The sequence below is a fragment of the Tursiops truncatus genome, chromosome 3 (genome assembly GCF_011762595.2).
Source record: "Tursiops truncatus isolate mTurTru1 chromosome 3, mTurTru1.mat.Y, whole genome shotgun sequence".
NCBI classification, from domain to species: Eukaryota; Metazoa; Chordata; class Mammalia; order Artiodactyla; family Delphinidae; genus Tursiops; species Tursiops truncatus.
The window spans coordinates 98,085,970-98,105,449 of NC_047036.1; the positions used below are offsets into that span (position 1 = coordinate 98,085,970).

Here is a 19,480-nt window from a genome sequence, read left to right on the forward strand (position 1 = left end):
TTCAAATCAGTGTTTTTGTTTTCTTTGGATAAATACCCAGAAGTGGAATTGCTGGATTGTATGGTAGTTCTATTTTTAATTTCTTTAGGCACCTCCATACTGTTTTCCATAGTGGCTGCACCAATTAACAGTCCCACCAATGAGGCGTGAGGATTCCCTTTCCATATCCTTGCCGTTACATGTTATTTGTTATCTTTTTGATGATAGCCATTCTGACAGGTATGAGGTGGTATTGCATTGTGGTTTTGATTTGCATTTCCCTGATGATAAGTGGCGTTGAGCATCTTTTCATGTGTCTGTCGGCCATCTGTTTCTCTCCTTTGGGAAAATGTCTATTCAGGTGCTCTGCCCATTTTTTTAATTGGGTTATTTGTTTTTTTGATGTTGAGTTGCATGAGTTCTCTGTATACTTTGGATATTAACCCCTTGTCAGATATATTGTTTGAAAATATATTTTCCTATTCAGGAGGCTGCCTTTTTGTTTTGTTGATAGTTTTCTTTGCTGTGCAAAAGCTTTTTAGTTTGATGTAGTCCCATTTGTTTTTTATTTATTTTTGTCTTTGTTTCCCTTGCCTTTGGAGACATAACCAAAAAATTATTGATAAGATCAGTGTCAAAGAGCATATTGTCTATGTTTTCTTCTGGAAGTTTTATGGTTTCAGGTCTTACATTTAAGGCGTTAATCCCTTTTGAGGTTATTTTTGTATATGGTGTGAGAAAGTAGTCCAGTTTAATTCTTGTTGCATGCAGTTGTCCAGCTTTCCCAACACTATTTATTTAAGAGGCTATCTTTTCCCATCATATTTTCTTGACTCCTTTATTGTAGAATAATTGTTCATATACGTGTAGGTTCATTTCTGGACTCTCCATTCAGTTCCACTGATGTATGTGTCTGTTTTTGTGGCAGTACTATACTGTTTTCATTATTATAGTTTTGTAGTATGGCTTGGAATAAGGGAGCATGATACCTCCGGTTTTGTTCTTCTTTCTCAAGATTGTTTTGGCTATTTAGGGTCTTTTGTGCTTTCATACAAATTTTAGAATTATTTGTACTAGTTCTGTGAAAAATGCCACTGGTATTTTGATAGATATTGCATTGAATCTGTAGATTGCCTTGGGGAGTATGGTCAATTTAACAATATTCATTCTTCCAATCTATAAGCATGGTATATTTTTCCATTTGTTCGTGTTGTCTTCAGTTTCTTTCATCAATGTCTTACAGTTTTCCAAGTACAAGTCTTTTACCTCTTTGCTTAGATTTATTCCTAGGTATTTATTCTTTTGATGCAATTGTAAATGGGATTGTTTTCTTAATTTCTCTTTTTGATAGTTCATTGTTATTGTATAGAAGCACAACAGATTTCTGTATATTAATTTTGTATCCTGCAACTTTACTGAATTTATTTATTAGTTCTGATTTTTTTTGGTGGCATCTTTACGATCTTCTATATATAGTATTATGTCATCTGCAAACAGTGATAGTTTTACTTCTTTCTTTCCAAGTTGGATTCCTTTTATTTCTTTTTCCTGTCTGGTTTCTGTAGTTAGTGCTTCCAATACTATGTTGAATAAAAGTGGTGAGAGTGGGCATCCTTATCTTGTTCCTGATCCTAGAGGAAATGGTTTTAGCTTTTCACTGTTGAGTATGATGTTGGCCGTAGGTTTGTGATATTTGGCCTTTATTATATTGAGGCTATTCCCTCTCTACCTACTTTCTGGAAAGTTTTTACCCTAAGTGGATGTTGAATTTTATCAAAAGCCTTTTCTACATCTATTGAGATAATTGTATAGTTTTTGTTCTTCAGTTTGTTAATGTGGTGTTCACCTTATTGATTTGTGGGTATGGATCCATCCTTGAATCCCTGGAATAAATCCCACTTGATCATGGTGGATGATCCTTTTAATGTATTGTTGTATTTGGTTTGCTAATATTTTGTTGAGGATTTTTGCTTCTATCATCAGTGATATTGGCTTGCAATTTTGTTTTTTTGTGGTGTCTTTGGTACCTGGTTTTGGTATCAGGGTAATACTGGCCTCACAATGAGTTCCTTCCTCTGCAGTTTTGGGGAATAGTTTGAGAAGGATAAGCGTTAACTCTTCTCTAAATGTTTGGTAGAATTCTCCTGTGAAGCCATCTGTTCCTGGACTGTTCTTTGTTTGGAGTTTTGTTTGTTTGTTTGTTTATTACTGATTCAATTTTATTCCTGGTAATTGGTCTGTTCATATTTTTTATTTCTTCCTGATTCAGTCTTGGAGGATTGTGTGTTTCTAGGAATTTATCCATTTCTTCTAGGTTGTCCATATTTTTAGCATATAATTGTTTGTAATAATCTCTTATGATACTTTTTATTTTGGTGATGTTTATTGTAACTTTTCTTTCCTTTCTGATTTTAGTCACTTGGGCCCTATCTTTTTTTCTTGGTTAATCTAGCTAAAGGTTTATCAATTTTGTTCATCTTGTCAAAGACCAGCTCTTAGTTTCATTGATCTTTTGGTTTTTCAGTCTCTATATTTCATTTATTTCTGCTCTGAGCTTTATGATTTTTTTCCTTCTATTAATTTTGGGTTTTGTTTTTTCTTTTTTTAGTTCCTTTAGGTAAAATTAGGTTGTTTATTTAAGATTTTTCTTGTTTACTGAGGTAGGCTTGTATTGCTATAAGCTTCCCTTTTTGAACTGCTTTTGCTGTGTCCCATAGATTTTGGATCATTGTTTCCATTTTCATTTGCCTCCAGGTATTTTTTGATTGCCTCTTTGATTTATTCAGTGACCCATTGGTTGTCTAGTAGCCTATTGCTTAGCCTCCACATGTTTGTGTTTTTTTGTAGTTTTTTTCTTGTAGTTGATTTCTCGTCTCATAGCATTATGATCAGAAAAAATGCTTCGTATGATTTCAATATTCTTAAACTTGTTGAGACTTGTTTTATGCCTAGCATGTGATCTATCCTGGAGAATGTTCCACGTGAACTTGAAAAGATTGTGTATTCTCCTGCTTTTGCATGAAGTGTTCTATAGATATCTATTAAGTCCATGAGGTCTAATGTGTCATTTAAGGTGAGTGTTTCTTTATTGATTTTTCTGTCTGGATGATCTGTCCATTGATGTATGTGGGGTGTTAAAGTCCCCTACTATTATTGTGTTATTGTTGATTTCTCCCTTTATGTCTGTTAATATTTGCCTTATATATTGAGGCGCTCCTATTTTGGGTGCATATATATTTACAATTGTTATATCTTCTTCTTGGATTGATCGATGATCATTTTGTAGTGTCCTCCTTTGTCTCTTGTAACAGTCTTTATTTTATTTTATTTTTTATCTTTTTATTTTATATTGGAGTATAGTTGATTAATAATGTTGTATTAGTTTCAGGTGTACAGCAAAGTGATTCAGTTATACATATACATGTATCTATTCTTTTTCAAATTCTTTTCCCAATTAGATTGTTATAGAATATTAAGCAGAGTTCCCTGTGCTATACAGTAGGTCCTTGTTGGTTATCCATTTTAAATATAGCAGTATGTACATGTCAATCCCAAACTCCCTAACTATCCCTCCTGCCACCCTTCCCCCCGGTAACCATAAGTTTATTGTCTAAGTACGTGAATCTGTTTCTGTTTTGTAAATAAGTTCATTTGTATCATTTTTTAAGATTTTGCATATAAGCAATATCATATGATATTTCTCTTTCTCTGTCTGACTTAGCTCACTCAGTATGACAATCTCTAGGTCTGTCCATGTTGCTGCAAGTGGCATTATTTTATTCTCTTTAATGGCTGAGTATTCCATTGTATATACGTACCACATCTTTTTTATCCATTCTTCTGTTGATGGACATTTAGGTTGCTTCCATGTCTTGACTATTGTAAACAGCACTGCAATGAACATTGTATCCTTTTGAACCATGTTTTTCTCCAGGTATATGCCCAGGAGTGGGATTGCAGGATCACATGGTAGCTCTCTTTTTAGTTTCTTAAGGAAGCTCCAAACTGTTCTCCATAGTGGTTGCACCAATTTACATTCCCACCAACAGGTTCCCTTCTCTCCACACCCTGTTCAGCATTTATTGTTTGTGGATTTTTAACAGTCTTTATTTTAAAGTCTATTTTGTCAGATTTAAGTGTTGTATTTTGGCTTTCTTTTAATTTCCATTTACATGTAATACCTTTTTCCATCCCCACACATTTATTCTGTGTGTCATTAGATCTGAAGTGAGTCCCTTGTAGGCAGCATATATATGGGTCTTGTTTTGTTTAATCCATTCAGGTACCTTACGTCTTTTGACTAGAACATCTAGTCCATTTATATTTTAAGTAAGTATTGATAGGTATGTACTTTTTGCCATTTTCTTAATTGTTTTAGAGTTGTTTTTGTAGTTCTTTTTTTTCCTTTCTTCTTTTGCTGCCTTCCCTTGTGATTTCATGGCTACCTTTATATTGTGTTTGGACTCCTTTTTCTCTATTTTTGTATCTATTTTTGTATCTGTTACGGGTTTTTGTTTGTGGTGACCATATATATATATATATATGTTTATTTTAAGTTGATGATCTCTTAAGGTTGAATGTATTCTTATAACCCTGCATTTTTACTCACCCGCTGTTGCCCTGTGCATGCTTAATGTTTTTTGTATCATATTTTACATCTTTTTATGTATCCCTTAATTATTTATTGTGGATAAAGATGATTTTTACTACTTTTGTCTTCAACCTTCCTACTAGCTTTATAAGTAATTGATCTCCTACCTTTACTGTATGTTTGCCTTTACCTATGGAATTTTTCCTTTTATAATTTTTATATTTCTAATTCTGGTCTTTTCTGCTTAGAGAAGTCCCTTTGACATTTCTTGTAAGGTGGGTTTAGTGGTGCTGAGCTCTTTTAGCTTCTGTTTGTCTGTAAAACTCTTTATCTCTCCCTTATATCCGAATGACAGCTTTGACAGGTAGAGTATTCTTGGTTGTGTTTTTTCCTTCATCACTTTTTTTTTTTTTTGGCTGCGACGTGTGGCTTGTGGGATCTTAGTTCCCCGACCAGGGTTTGAACCCAGGTTCTCAGCAGTGAGAGCATGGAGTCCTAGCCACTGGACTGTCAAGGAACTCCCTCCTCTCATCACTTTGAATATATCATGCCACTCCCTTCTGGCCTGCAAAGTTTCTGCTGAAAAGTCAGCTGATAGTCTTATGGGAGTTCCCTTGTGTGTAACTAGCTGCTTTCCTCTTGCTGCTTTTAAGACTCTCTCTTTATCTTTAATTTTTGCCATTTAAATTACAGTGTATCTTGGTGTGGACCTCTTTGGGTTAATCTCTGTGCTTCTTGGAACTGGATGTCTGTTTCCTTCCCTCAGGTTAGGAAAGTTTTCAGCTATTATTTCTTCAGATAAAGTCTCTGTTCCTTTCTCTCTCCTACTTCTAGGACCCTTATAATGTGAATGTTTATACTCCTGATGTTGTCCCAGAGATGTCTTAAACTATCCTCATTAAAAAAAAAAATTCTTTTTTCTGTTCACCTTCAGTGATTTCCACTACTCTGTCCTCCAATTCACTGAGCTGTTCCTCTGTATCATCTGATCTACTGTTGATTCCTTCTAGTGTATTTTTATTTCAGTTATTGTATTCTTTAGCTCTGTTTGGTTCTTCTTCATATTTTCTAGCTTTTTGTTAAATTTATCACTATGTTTCTCTATTCTTCACCTGAGTTCGTTAAGCATCTTTATGATCATTACCTTGAACTTTTTATTGGGTAGACTGCTTATTTCCACCTCATGTTTGTTTCTGATGTTTGTCTTGTTTATTCATTTGGAATATATTTCTCTGTCTCCTCATTTTGCCTAATTCTCTGTTTATTTCTATGTATTCAGTAGATTGGTTATGCTTCCTAATCTTGGAGAAGTGGCCATATTAGAGACATACTATGGGGCCTAGCAGCACGTTCCCCTGTGGTCTTCAGAGATATATGCTTTAGGGGTACCCTTATGTGGGCTGTGTGGGCCCTTCTTTATGGTGGGGCTGACTGTTGTGGGTATGCTAGTAGACAGGGTTTGACCTCCACACCCCACAGCCAGGTTGGCTGCCAGGCTTGTGCAGTGGATGCTGACCTGCTTGTGGGTGGGGATAAGTCTCAACATGGCTGGCTGTGTGGCCTTGTGGGTCCTGGGGCCAGTGTTGGCTCTCTGATGGTCAGGGCTGGGTCCCTACTAGGCTGGCTGTGGGGCCAGGGAGGCTCGGGGCTGGCACTGGGTGGGCCGGTAAGTCCCTGGCACTAATAATCTAGCAGATGGACTCCAAAGTGGTGCTTACCAGTTCCAGTGTCCTCATGGTAGAACGAGCTCCCCAAAATGGCTGCCACCAGTGTTTATGTCCCCAGGGGGAGTCCCACTAGCCTCTTGCCTCTTTGGGAGGCTCTCCAAGATCAGCAAGTGGGTCTGACCCAAATCCCTTTCAAATTACTGCTTCTGCACAGGGATTTGGAGTATGTGAAATTTTGCATGTGCCCTTTAAGCTATTTCCCAGAGCCCTCTGGCTCTCCCATATACAAGTTCTGCTGACCTGCAAAGCCAGTTGTTCTGGGGGCTCATGTTCCCAGTGCAGGAGCCCCTGGCTGGGGAGCCCAATGTGGGGTTTGGAACTCTTGCTCCTTGGAGGGAACCTCTGTAGTTGTGGTTATCCTTCCAGTTGTGGGTCACCTACCCCAGGGGTATGGCTCCTGAGTTTACTACATCTCCACTCCTCCTACCCATCTCATTGTGATTCTTTTTTTTTTTTTTTTAACTTATTTATTTTTGGCTGTGTTGGGTCTTCATTGCTGCGTGCGGGCTTTCTGTAGCTGCGGTGAGCGGAGGCTACTCTTCGTTGTGGTGCGCGGGCTTCTCATTGCGGTGGCTCCTCTTGTTGCAGAGCATAGGCTCTAGGCACGCGGGCATCAGTAGTTGTGGCACGTGGGCCTAAGTAGTAGTGGCTCACAGGCTCTAGAGCGCAGTCTCAGTAGCTGTGGCTCGTGAGCTTAGTTGCTCTGCTGCATGTGGGATCTGCCCAGACCAGGGATCAAACCCGTGTCCCCTACATTGGCAGGTGGATTCTTAACCACTGTGCCGCCAGGGAAGTTCTCATTGTGATTCTTTATATATTTAGTTGGGAAATCTTTTCTGCTAGTCTTCAGGTCATTCTCATCAATAGTGGCTCTGTAAATAGTTGTAGTATTGGTGTGCCCATGGGAGGAAGTGAGCTCAGGGTGAGCTCACCTCTTCCTACTCCATCATCTTAGCTACACCTCCTCATTTCGGGAAAATCTTGAGTTTATGAAAGCAAAATGTCTGTTGATAATATAGATGGTAGTCAGGCGTGAGGAAGAGACAGTTGACCATTGGCTCTTTGGTATAGTTTGGGGAAAGGTTTTTGCCACTGGAAAGCAGAGGAAAGAAAAAATGATGAGTCTCCATTAGTAAGTTCACGATTATGACAGGAATCTCTTGGTCTAAGCTAATAACCTTCTTTAACACATAAGGAAATTGAGGCCTAGTGAGAGTAAGCCTTCTTACTTGAAGTGTTTATTGAGCACCTATGAGTATATGTTGTAAATGCTTGGGATTCGTTAATGAACAAAACAGAGTTCTCTATCTCAGGTGCTAAGGCCCCACCAGCAGGGGCAGGATGGGTGTTGGAAGCCAGGTGTCTTAAATGCCCATTGCTGTATTGCTCAGGGCCAAAAGGACCGTAGCTTTAAGGTTATTTAAAATTCATGTAATGTAACTATTATGACTGGAAACCATCAGAGGTTTGCCTGGTTGATTTGAGAGGTATTGGGAGATTATGAAACAATCCTTTTGCCTTGTGAATCTGATTGACCTCCAGGCCACTGATAATATCTGCTGACTACCTCCCATATCCCAACCCCCAATCTTGTCTTGTCTTTTTCTTCTCTCAGGTTTTTTTCTACCCTGTAAAGGGGAGGGAGCCAGAGCTGACAGAGTAAGTCTCATTTCTCCTTTCAAACAATACTTGAAAGGGAAATAACCCATTTGGTAGGTAGGTAGGTATCTTTAGGAATTTGCCTTAAGTTGACAAGTTACTTTTGAACAAAATGTGAAAAAAGGGATTGAGAACTATTTTGAACAACCATACCTAAATGTTCATAACAAAAAGTTTAATTTGTCACATTCTTTTTGGAGAAAGATATCTTTTCTAATGATGCTACCATTATCTAAAACACTTTGGAATTCTTCCTATCTTACTGGTTTTGGAACCACTTCATAAGTTACACAAGAAAGTTGGTGTCATTACTTCACAGGAAGATTCCAGGTGATCAAAAGGCCATTTACCTTATTTTCCAGATCTGGCTCTGAATGTCTTTGTCTATTCTCCAAATCAAACCTACCCATAAATGATGAAAAGTTTGTCACCACCGAGTCTATGTCATAAACTAAAGTTTATGTCATAAACTAAAGAGGTGTTCAGAAGTATTTTGAATAAAGGTGATATTGTTGGAGTAAAGTTATAGACTCCCGAGGTGTCTAGTTGGAAAAGGTGTACCCTTTATTTTGTCAGGTATTGAATCACCTACTCTATGAGCAGTCCAAATATATATTCAGGTAATCTTCCCTATTCAAATCTAAGTGAATATTTTTTAAAATTAAAAAAATTTAAACTATTTTATTGAATGAAAGATTCTTTAAATTCTACAATGCTTTACAATTTTCAAAAGTTTCATACACATGATTTCATATAATCTGATAATAACCCCATATTTAATCCCCTACCCCTATAATGCCCCTCCCCACTCCCTCTCCTCACTGGCAACCACCAGTCCATTCTCTGTATCTGCTAGTCTGACTTCTTTTTGTTTTATTCACTAGTTTGTTGAATGTTTTAGATTCCACACATAAGTGTGGAAATCTTTACTTAACTTTGTTCCATTAACATTTCTCATTTTTTAATGAAACACCTGTTAATATCCTTCAGAACATTAGTTTGAGAGACATACCATTAAACTGATTCTTTATTTCTATCACAGATTGAAGGGGCTGTTCTAGAATTTGATGAAGTTAAGAAATGTTATACAGTTAAACATGTCCATTCCCAGCTTGTAAAAATATTCCGGAGAAGCTAATTCTAATGCTAGAATCAGAATCTGGCAAGGATTAAATGATGTAGAAGTTGGCAAGATGTTATGCTATAGTAATTAAAATGTTTTTCCATGTTAAGCACAGATCATTTTCAGAAAACGCTGAGAAGTATTTGTTTTGAATTCCATGGAAAATTAAAGAAAATGTAATTATAATATACTCAAAGTGTGCTTCAATTTTGAATAATTTCTCTAGGGATATTATATAAATGTAGTATTTGATCTATTGCTTCAAGATAATATTTATTGCTGCTGTGAAAAGAGAGAGAGATTTATAGTAATGATATCAGTGTTATTTTACATTAAATACACTAATGTCAAATTGGTTATTACCAGAGTCAAATTAGCATACCAGGAGCACATGGAATGGAAACTTCTGGAAATGAAGACTAAAAACAGCCATGGGAGCTGGCCCTCCCTTCTGTAATTTCTGTATAGCATCATTCCTCCTTGGAATCCCCACTCTTCCCCAGTCCCACCACGCTGTTCTCCCTGTCTATGTGGATTGACGTATTGTCCAAAGCCTAATTTATCACAGTTACCACCTCCTCCATGGAGTCTTTTCTGATCTTCTCCAGGGGCCTGTTACTGCACTGGGGAGTTTTGTATTTCTGTTTGTCTTATGGCATTTCATTTTGCCTTGGTTATGGTATATGTAATCTTGTCAAGAACCTTTCATGCAACCCACATGCCACCTTGAAATCCTTGTTTGCATCTCTTATATTTAGCCAACACACAGCTAGTGTCCAATATTTATGAAGTGAATAGTGAAAAAAAAAAAAAAACCAAACACCCAGCTACTTCCTGTAAGTACTCTCATATTGAGAGCAACTGGTAAAAACAAAATGGGCATCTGAGGACAGTCCCCTCATTGTTCTGTGTTGGCGTTAGCATTAATTGGTCTCCCCAGGACACCAGTTTGTACTGGAGAAAGAACTTAAAGTCTGTAATTTCATCATTGTGTCTCTAAAAGTCAGTTCTAATTTAGCCAGCAGAATATTTCTCAGTATTTCTGTGGCAGGGACTGTTTTTTTTTTTTTAGTGTGTTATCTTAAGATGTGTAAATTCTTGGCAGCTGTCTGGATTAAATAAATAAACAAGAACAAAGGATGATATGAAATAAGAACATTTAAAAGGTCCATTACCTCTTGACTTTGAGCAATTGCCTAATTACCTCAAGTTCAAAGCTAATTTATGGAATTCCACATAATAATGACTTACATTTGTCTAGCGATAGGAGGTTTCTAGGGTGCTTTCGTCTGTGGCATTCATTCAATCAATCAACTAGTCAGTCAATTAACAAATTAATCCTTCAACAGACATTTCTTTAGAGCCTATTACATAACAAACATTGGCAAGCATGGTTTGGGGATTTCTAAAATAAATAAGACAAAGGTACTGCCCTGTAAAAGTCTTCAGTCTGGTGAGGGTAGACAGAAATATAGACAAGTAAATGAGGGAATTCCCTGCTGGTCCAGTGGTTAGGACTCTGTGCTTCCACTGCAGGGGGCCCAGGTTCCATTCCTGGTCGGGGAACTAAGATCCCCCCACAAGGCGCACGGCCAAAAAAAAAAAGCAAGTAAATGACGGAAACGTTGTGATCAAAGCTTGTATACACCTCAGTGGTGGAGGCAAAGGTGGCAAGTGGGCCATTCTCATTAAGGGAGGGGGAAAGTGGACAGGATAGCATTCATAGAGGAGCAGTCATTGAGTGAAGTCTTATCTGATTCTTACTAGTGTCACTATTATACATGGCTTACAGTTGAGAACCTGACTTGGGTGTGAAGCATCTTCTCTGAGGTGACTCTGCTCTTAAGATTTCAGAAGCAACTTGCATCCCACTGCACAGCATCTCTCCTGCACCCCCTGAGATTCCTGGAGTGTGACTCTCATGTTCTAGTAGTGATGAGAAAGGGAAGGTAAAGCCAGAGAGCCTGAAAATCTCTGGCTTTATGCCAGAGAGGATTATGTTTATGCAAAATGAGCTTGGTTCCCAGAGTAAGAAAAACAACTTGATTGAAAATGTTATTCATCCATAAAGAAAGGGAGAAAGCCAAACCCAAAGGCAGGGTTTAGAGCTGGAAACAATGGCTTTGTTAAGATTTACAGGCCTGTGGGATTTCTCAGTTGCATAGGGTATTAAGGAAGGTTATTTGAAAAATATTCAAATTACTTTGACATCGTTTTCCCTAGGCAATATGGAAACTCACTTTTTGGTGGTTGGGCCTCTTTAACATAAAACTTCGGAGGAAATGAGGTTTAAAAGGATGACCCACTTCTTCTGCTGTCACCACCCACAGACTCCAATTTAATTTCTTCCTTATTCTGTTCACTAAAAGTCACTAGTTTTTTTCATGGGCTGGATGCTTCTCTCTAGTCGTACTTTTGGTGTGGGTGGCCACATTTCACTAGGTTGGTGGCATATTGATTTGTATAAAGTGCCTTAAGAAGACACCCACATTCATTTAAGACAACAGTGGCAAGAATAACTTAATATTGGCACATATTTTCTTTATTCTCTGAAAGAAAGCTTAATATCGGATGTTAGAATGTAATATCATACAGAGATTTCTAATATGAGCCAGAACGGCCCAGATACTGTGATTGAAGGAGATTTGGTCTTTTTCTTTTCTTTGCCTTTGTACTTCATGTCATCACATAAGAATTAGGAGCTGGAGTGATACATTTTATAAATTATTAAATTGTAAATTTAATAATTAAGGAAGCAGGTATTTTAACTTACCTGAAAACAAAGTTCCATTACTCCAATGGACTAGGTGGCCCCTTATTTTTATAGTAGAAAATGTTAGAAAATGTTTCAAATACTCTCTTTTGGCCCTCACAAGAACTCCAAGGGGTGGCATATGAAATCTTTTTAACTGCAAATTTTTTTTTAACTCATGAGAAAACTGAGACCCAGACAGGTTAAGGCTAGGCGCTGGCTAATAATAATGCTTTTTGGTGTATCTTCTGGACTAGTGTTGCTTAGTTCTGTTAAAAGATAAACTGAGGCATATTCAAATTTTAAGAGTTTATTTCAGCAAAAATTGATTTGAATCAAGCAGCACCGAATGGGAAATGGTTAGGATGCTCCCCATACGGGAGCTGGGAGAAAGACTTCTGTAGAGAAGATGCAGGGGAAGCAAAGCGAGGGAATTATCTGATTGGCTGAAGCAGTTGCATTATTTGGAAAAGCTGAATTGGCTGTCTGCGATTGGTTGTCCTTAGGTTTCACTTTCTTACCCTTGAGGCATTACAGGCTTAGGTTTTGGTTTGCTTATGTAGGCTAATGTATTAGAGCTGCCTCAGTCTAATGGTCTCCTTGTTTAATTGATTTAACCATTCTTTATATTATATTGCTTCTTTGCAGAGAAATTGTCTCATGGACACACACGGTGCCTCTAGTCCTGACCTGCTATTTCTCAAACGTGTGTGATTAGTTGCAAGTGAACCTTCGTGAGAAAATGCATGATTCTTTACCAGCCCATCCCACTTATAGGAAAAATAATACAAATCATATACCCCAGTGGTACAGTAGTTTGAATTACTTTAATATACAAAGAGCAGCACATAATTAAATTCTAAGAATCAAGAATCGTATTTCTTTTACTGGGAACACCTGCATCAGAAGAGCTTTAGTCTGGATGAACACAGCCCACTAGGGATCCTCGTTACAACACTGTGTGCAGATTAAATTGTAGAGAAATAACAGAAGGAGGTGGTATTACCAATGTCAACCCATTTTCTCAGGCCACGCTAGCCTGGAGTTTTCAAAGGGGTCACAGCAATGGTAATAACCCGTATTTTTAGCTTTTTATCTCTTTGGCTATTACAAATCTCCATGTCCTCCCCACCCAGCCCCAGCGGAGTCCCACGGGTTGTCTCCTACATGCGCTCCAGTTCTGTCTGCCTCCTGTGGGTTCCATGATGCGTTCCCTTCCTCCCTCGCTTCAGCCCCCGTGGTGGTAGGCTGGTTGCCCTCACAGGGGACACAGATTTTGCTCTCAGTTGTGCAGCCTCCCCTGGTACCGTTCTTGCCTCTGCCTCTGATTTCTCTCTTGGAGTTCTTGATGTGAGCCGGGCAGAAGCAGGACATGCAGTCTTCCCCCTTTTGGGATATGCATGGATCTCATAGCAGGGCAGGATTGTTAGTATGCCTTCTCTTTATTTTTAGATGGACAGCCGTCTCTTTTTAGCACTGAGTCCATGAGGGTAGGTAGGCCATGGACAGAGCTGGGGAACATTGAAACTGTATTAAGACCCTCACCTTGTCCCCCCCTTGGTTCCTCATGAAAATACTTATTAGCGTTTTTTGGCAGACGTTTATACCTATTAGCTGCCAGAGGAGCCCAGAATTTCAGCACAAAATAGAGCCTAGACTCAAGCTTAGGGGACCCCAAATATCAATATTTGTGTTCACCCTGGGGCTGATTTTTTTTCCCTTCTATTTTTCTGTGCTCTCTTTCTTGTACTCTTGGCTTCTGTTTCTTTGCTTACTTGAAAAAATTTTTTAAATCTTAGTTGTTGAAGTGAAAACTGCTTTGAAAGGCAGAACACCCTAGGTGAGATCTATCTCCCTGATGGAAGGGAAAGAAATGAAGGAGACCCACTGAAATAAAGTGAGTATTTCCAATCAGAAGAGGAATATTCTGCCTCCCTCAGTGGTGAGTGACACCAAATCAGCTGGAAAGGGCTCTCATTCCTAGAGCTAAGGAATAAGGAATCTGGAGCTCACTGATACTGTACATACAAAACAAAACAAATCTAAACTGCGATATAAAAGCAGCGTTTAAAATTAACCAAGGGAGGCAGAGCTTCCTGGATTTGGATTTGTGGGTGGCAAGTATCTGGGTGCACTGCCCTTATTTTACTGTCCAGAGTGAGGTAAATAGTCCCTGCTCTGAATTGGGATTTTTGGGGGGAGCCATTCTCTCCCTTTACATTCCCAGCATCTTCCTAAACCATCCTGAGTCCACGTCTTTTCTTTATTCTCAACCTCAAAGAAGATCAGAGGTCACCTGACAATTTGAACTCTGTTTGTAGGAAGGTGTTTCTCAATCAAGACAACACTTAAAAGGCAGCATGACCTGGGGAAAAGAATGTAGTCATCTGGGTATCAGGAGACCTGGTATCTTCTTTTCTGATAACTGTGCCACCTTACCAGGGAAGCTCCCTTCTCTACCTCTCATCCCTGCTCTCCCTGTCTACATCCGTCAGTCTGTTTCTTTGTAAACAGGTTTTATCTACGTGATCCCTCTTTCTCTAAAGTTCTGAGTATATAATTTTTTTGGGGGGGTGGTATGCAGGCCTCTCACTGTTGTGGCCTCTCCCGTTGCGGATCACAGGCTCCAGACGCGCAGGCTCAGCGGCCATGGCTCATGGGCCCAGCTGCTCCGCGGCATGTGGGATCTTCCCGAACCAGGGCACGAACCCATGTCCCCTGCATCAGCAGGCGGACTCTCAACCACTGCACCACCAGGGAAGCCCTGAGTATATAATTTTGAAAAGCTCCTCCCACCCAAGGAGTTTCTTCAGACCCCAAGGAAAAGTCTCTAGTTGGGAGGGGAGATATTTTCCCATACATTTATTGAGCACCTCATAAGTAACAGGTGCAAGTCACTATTCAAAGCGTCCTTTATGTGTGTCATTTAATCCTTAATGATGATGATAACACACTTATATAGAACTTCCTCTGTGCCAGACTCTATTCTAATTAGTTTACATACATTCACCCATTTAAATCCTCATCACGAAGTGTATGAAGTTGGTAATATTATGATCTTCCTTTTGCAGGTGACCATTGAACCTTAAAGGAGAAACAAACATAGTGCCCTAAGGCCTAGGGCTGATCTCAATATTCATAAACCAGGACAGGACAATCATCTTCTCTTGACAGATGAGGAAGATGGGGTTCTAACAGGCTAAGGAAAACTGCCCACAGTCACAGAACAAGTAAGTAGCACACTTGGAAATCAAACTCACGTCTAATTTGTTCCAGAGCCCACATTCTTTCCATTTTGCTGCTTTGCCTCCCAGAGACGGTTTTACTTTGTCATAAACCGCAGAGCAGAGCGTGGCACTTTTAATGAAGGAAGAGTTTGCCAAATGAAAAGCAGATTAATGAGATATTTGGGATGCTTTGCAGTAAATAAGTCTTTCAGAATTCTCATCTTCTCCCACTCACATCGTTAAAGCCATAACAGTAACAATTACCTCAGCCTGGTTGAGGCCGTGTGGGAGTGTCTGTCGCCCTGGGAAGACACTGGGGACCCACAAAACTTCCCTTGAGCTGACTGAGCCATAGGTCAGAAATTGGATATATCAGAGGTTGGCTTTCCCCGTCAGAGCCTCATCTTGCCCCTCCTGTTTTCTGGTTGTGTCTTGAAACACGGTTACTTGAGGAGAGAAATAGAGCTTAAAATTGGGTCAACATTAGGAATATTAGAAATGTCAATGTCAACCTGTTCTCCGAGACTTAGAGCACCATTTGAACATGATTGCCCGAGACTTGAGTAGAGTCTATCTTTTTTCTTTTTTATAATAGGTACTCTTAGCTATTCCCTGGGAATTAAAAAAATATGCCTTTGAAACTGAGAGGCCAGAGCAGAAATGTAATTATTTCTATATGATATACAACTGAATTTAAAGCCAAATGCTCACATTTATATTCAAGAGGAATGTGTGTCTGCTTACACTGGTGTTGAGGGTCTGGGGGATGTGAAGACAAGGAAGTCCCAGGCCCTTTCTCTAAGAGCTAGGAATCTACTAAGGGAAATGGGGTGTAAGCTGTAATAATCTGTGCTGCGAGGGGAAGCATATCATTTACTGCCCATCCGCCACAGACCAGGCATTGTGTCAAGTACTTTATACAGGGACATGGCAAGGTGGATGTATTAGCCCCATTTCTAGGGGAGGAAAGCAAGACTCAGAATAAGTTGTGCTGGGCCACCAGCACTTTATGAATATGGCTGCGATTCAGACTCAGGTGGCTCTAATGACAGACCTGCACTCTTTCCCCTAGGATTTACTGTTAATTAGGCAGGATCCATTTAATGGTTTAACGTATTAGGTATCCTTCATGCTATTTAAAGATTCACGAAATTAGCTCACCGAGTGGCATAACGTTTTGAGATGACAATTTTTGACCTGGGGTATTTTGAGGAGTCATGGGCACATCAAATAATTTTCCGCTTTTCCAAAGGAATGTACAAAACAGAAAACTTTACCCATTTCTTGTGTTTTTATGTTGGTGGGGTGAGGCTTATGGATGGTCTTTGGGTGAGGGATAGAAGAGGTCTGGATAACCCAGGTAGCTACATTACTTGGTAAGAAATAATGGTTTTGAAGTATGACTTGGCTACTTTAAAGTGGCTGTATCAGCTCGGTAGGAGTTAGCAGTTTGATGTGGCTACCGAAAAGCCAGTCTTAAGAGAAGTATCTCTGGTGGGGGAGGTAAGAACCCCACTCTACTTTGCCTTGGTCAGACCTTAGTTGGAATACTGTGTTAAGCTCTGGGGAATGTAGACTAAGATAAATATAAAGCAACTAGGACACATTCAGGAGAAAGTTTGGATCACAATGTGGAAATGAAATCTGGACCTTTAGGGAAATAGGGCTGTGTAGCTGAAGAAAAGACCTGAAGGGCTGAGATAACAGTCTTCAAATATTAGAAGGATTGTCTTATGGAAGAGGAATGTTGATTTTTTTTTTTCCCTCCGTGGCCCTAAAAGATGCAACCAGAAGCAACAGGCTCTGGGGAAGTGGATTTGTCCTTACAAGGAAGAATTTTTTGTTATATCTGCCTAAATATGTTTTATCTGCCTAAATATGTTGAGTTTATTTTTTGTTTTGTTTTAGAAAGTGGTGGATTCCCAGTCCCTGAAGGTCCTAGGACATGTGCCAAGTAATTACTTGGTGGAGCCATGGCAAAGGAAATTCAAAGGTACCATGGACTGGATTTCACAAGCATCAAAGTCCTTCCCAACCCTGAGCATCTCAGTACCTGTGGACTGTCCTTCCAGGCTTTGCCTCCACCTTTGTCACTAGGGTTGGGGTATGTTTTGGGGGGATGGATAGATGGATGGGTGACAGGGGATAGGAAGAATGTACAATGGCAAAGCAGTTACTTGGTCCATTCAAATTTGGTCTGCCATTTTAAAATTTTGCCTTTCCTATATGCTCATTTGCTTGCCCTAAACTCTGGGCACCTGGAGGCCTTTGCTGTAACTGTTTGTGATCCTCAACATAGTACCCCATCTCATGCAACTGGGTTCTTATAAATGTTATTTGACAGTGATTTTTATCAGGTATCAAGTATTGTCAGGCTCCAATAGTAAGCAAATCTAATTTTGCCGTATGTACAAACTCTAGGTGTGTAAAGCTTGTGGCTGCCTCCCCTCTCTGGGGAAAGATAGAGCCTGAATTCTTTTCCAAATTTCAGTGAGATGGAAATTTCAGGACACCCATGAGACAGAGAACCAGTCAAAGGGCTTCACACTTAAAAGTAGCCTTAAAAATTACCCATATGCTAGTTGCACTACTCCCAGCTCCCTGTCAGGTAGCAATCTTCAACTGTTTTGAAAGATCTCTAGCTCTTTTTATCTCATTAAGGACTGAAAGGGATTGACAGAAGGTTTTTGCTCATAGTCTACAGCTGAACTCTTGTGTCAACAGTAAATATTCCAGCAGAAGGAGTGGTGGGGGTTTGATCATTTCACTGCTTTCTGCAGGGCAGACTCTGTGGGTTCCTGGCAACATCTAATCTTCAGTGACCCCAGTTGTCACACCCAGGAGTAGTTTTCTCTCTAATCCTTTTCAGAGCTATGAACAGCAGGGAAACATGATTTATAGACCAAGAGGCATTTTAATCATGGGATTTGTGAGCATTTCATATTCCTTTCCTCATTATGGATACACTGCCCATCCTTTGGAAGATACACTAAGATGTTGGTCAGATCCTGTTAACCTCATTTACTTCCATGAATTCATGTCAAGTGTATTATGTTCATGGAGGAGATTTTCAAAACCCTACCAAATGGGTTTAGAGGAAGATGGGGCTAACTTCAGATTACTTCTTTAGGCCAGAGGTTTTCCTAGGCACCAGTAATCATCTGATTCTGCTTTCTAAGGCTGCTTCCCTTACTTACAATTCATACATAGAAGCTAAGTCCCTGATGGAAAGGTGTTCTTTACAGTTGTGGGTTTTACCTCAATCTCTGGGCTCCTTTAAAAATAAACTTCGAATATTCTTCTCAACCCTAGTTATTTGAACTCTCTGAGTCTCAGCTCAGTTTATTAACATTATTAATTTGAAGTGGATCTGTATGTCTTATGTCCTTAATACATTGCTTCACACAGGGGCACCAGCTCAGGAAGACTTCGTCTGTTGCAAATTTATGAGGAAGTTGAATATTTATTGTTGGTACTTTTTCACCACCTCCCCAACATCTACCTCCTGAACAGATACCAGTTCTTCTTTTTCCTGTCTCTACATTTCCAATCCCATTAAAAAATGGCCCAATTCTCAGCCTGTTTTCCCTTAGTCCTTGCTAAAACAATGGCTGATGATGGTTTAAGTTAAGGCACCACTTCTCATGAGGTTACTTGTATTTTAATAAAAATCTTTGAAGGGTAAATATTCAAAGTACTGCTTCTTTATGGTTAAATTTTAGGCAGTGTAAAAAAATAGTTTTAGATGGAGATGAAAGGAGTTGGGTGGGTTACACAGGACATGGGATGAACAGGGCTGTCACTTTTGTTCAGTTACATGAACATGGTGACAGGCAAGCATAAATGCAGAGATGGCATTCCTGTGCTGGTATGGGGAAAAAGAAGAGAGGCCACTGGTCAGGACATTGTTTGGCCTAGGGAGGAAGAAGATCCAGTACTTTGGCAATTTATTTAAGCTTTTGTTTTTTTGCGGGATAGGGGAGCAAGTAGGGGAGCTCATACTTGAAGCCGAATCTGGCCTCTGTACCCTAACACTGAATTAAATCTCAAGACAGAGTTTTGGGTGAAGTAGAAAAGAATAGCTTTATTGCTTTGCCAGGCAAAGGGGGGCTAGAGCAGGCGACTGCCCTCAAAATCTGTGGCCCTGACCTGGAGAGGGTGGTGAGGAGTTTTATAGTAATCGGTCAAAGAGGAGGGCGTGATCAGCTCATGGACATTCCTCTGATTGGTTGGTGGTGAGGTAAGTGGGAGTCAGCATCATCAACCTTACGGTTCCAACTGGTTCTGGGGTCTGCGTGTTTGTGGGTAGCACACCATTAACTTCTCCAACTAGTGGGGGTTTCAGTATCTGCAAAACAGCTCAAAGATATTGTTATGTGTGTCCCTTGAGGGGGAACCAAGACCCTGCCCCAAGGCTGCACT

General features: G+C 39.6%; 1 protein-coding gene across 2 annotated transcripts in view; it reads left to right on the forward strand.

Moving 5' to 3' along the window:
* The window catches only part of FAM170A (family with sequence similarity 170 member A), a 59,518-nt gene that overhangs the window by 25,179 nt on the left and 14,859 nt on the right, over window positions 1-19,480 (forward strand). The window contains exons 3-4 of one of the 2 annotated variants that reach the window (XM_073802433.1): window positions 14,903-15,061; window positions 16,967-17,051. The gene's annotated coding sequence lies outside the window, so the exon portion shown is untranslated. Of the gene's footprint in view, window positions 1-5,317; window positions 15,062-16,966; window positions 17,052-19,480 lie in introns of those variants that run through there. The other variant, XR_012330832.1, reaches the window with a different exon arrangement.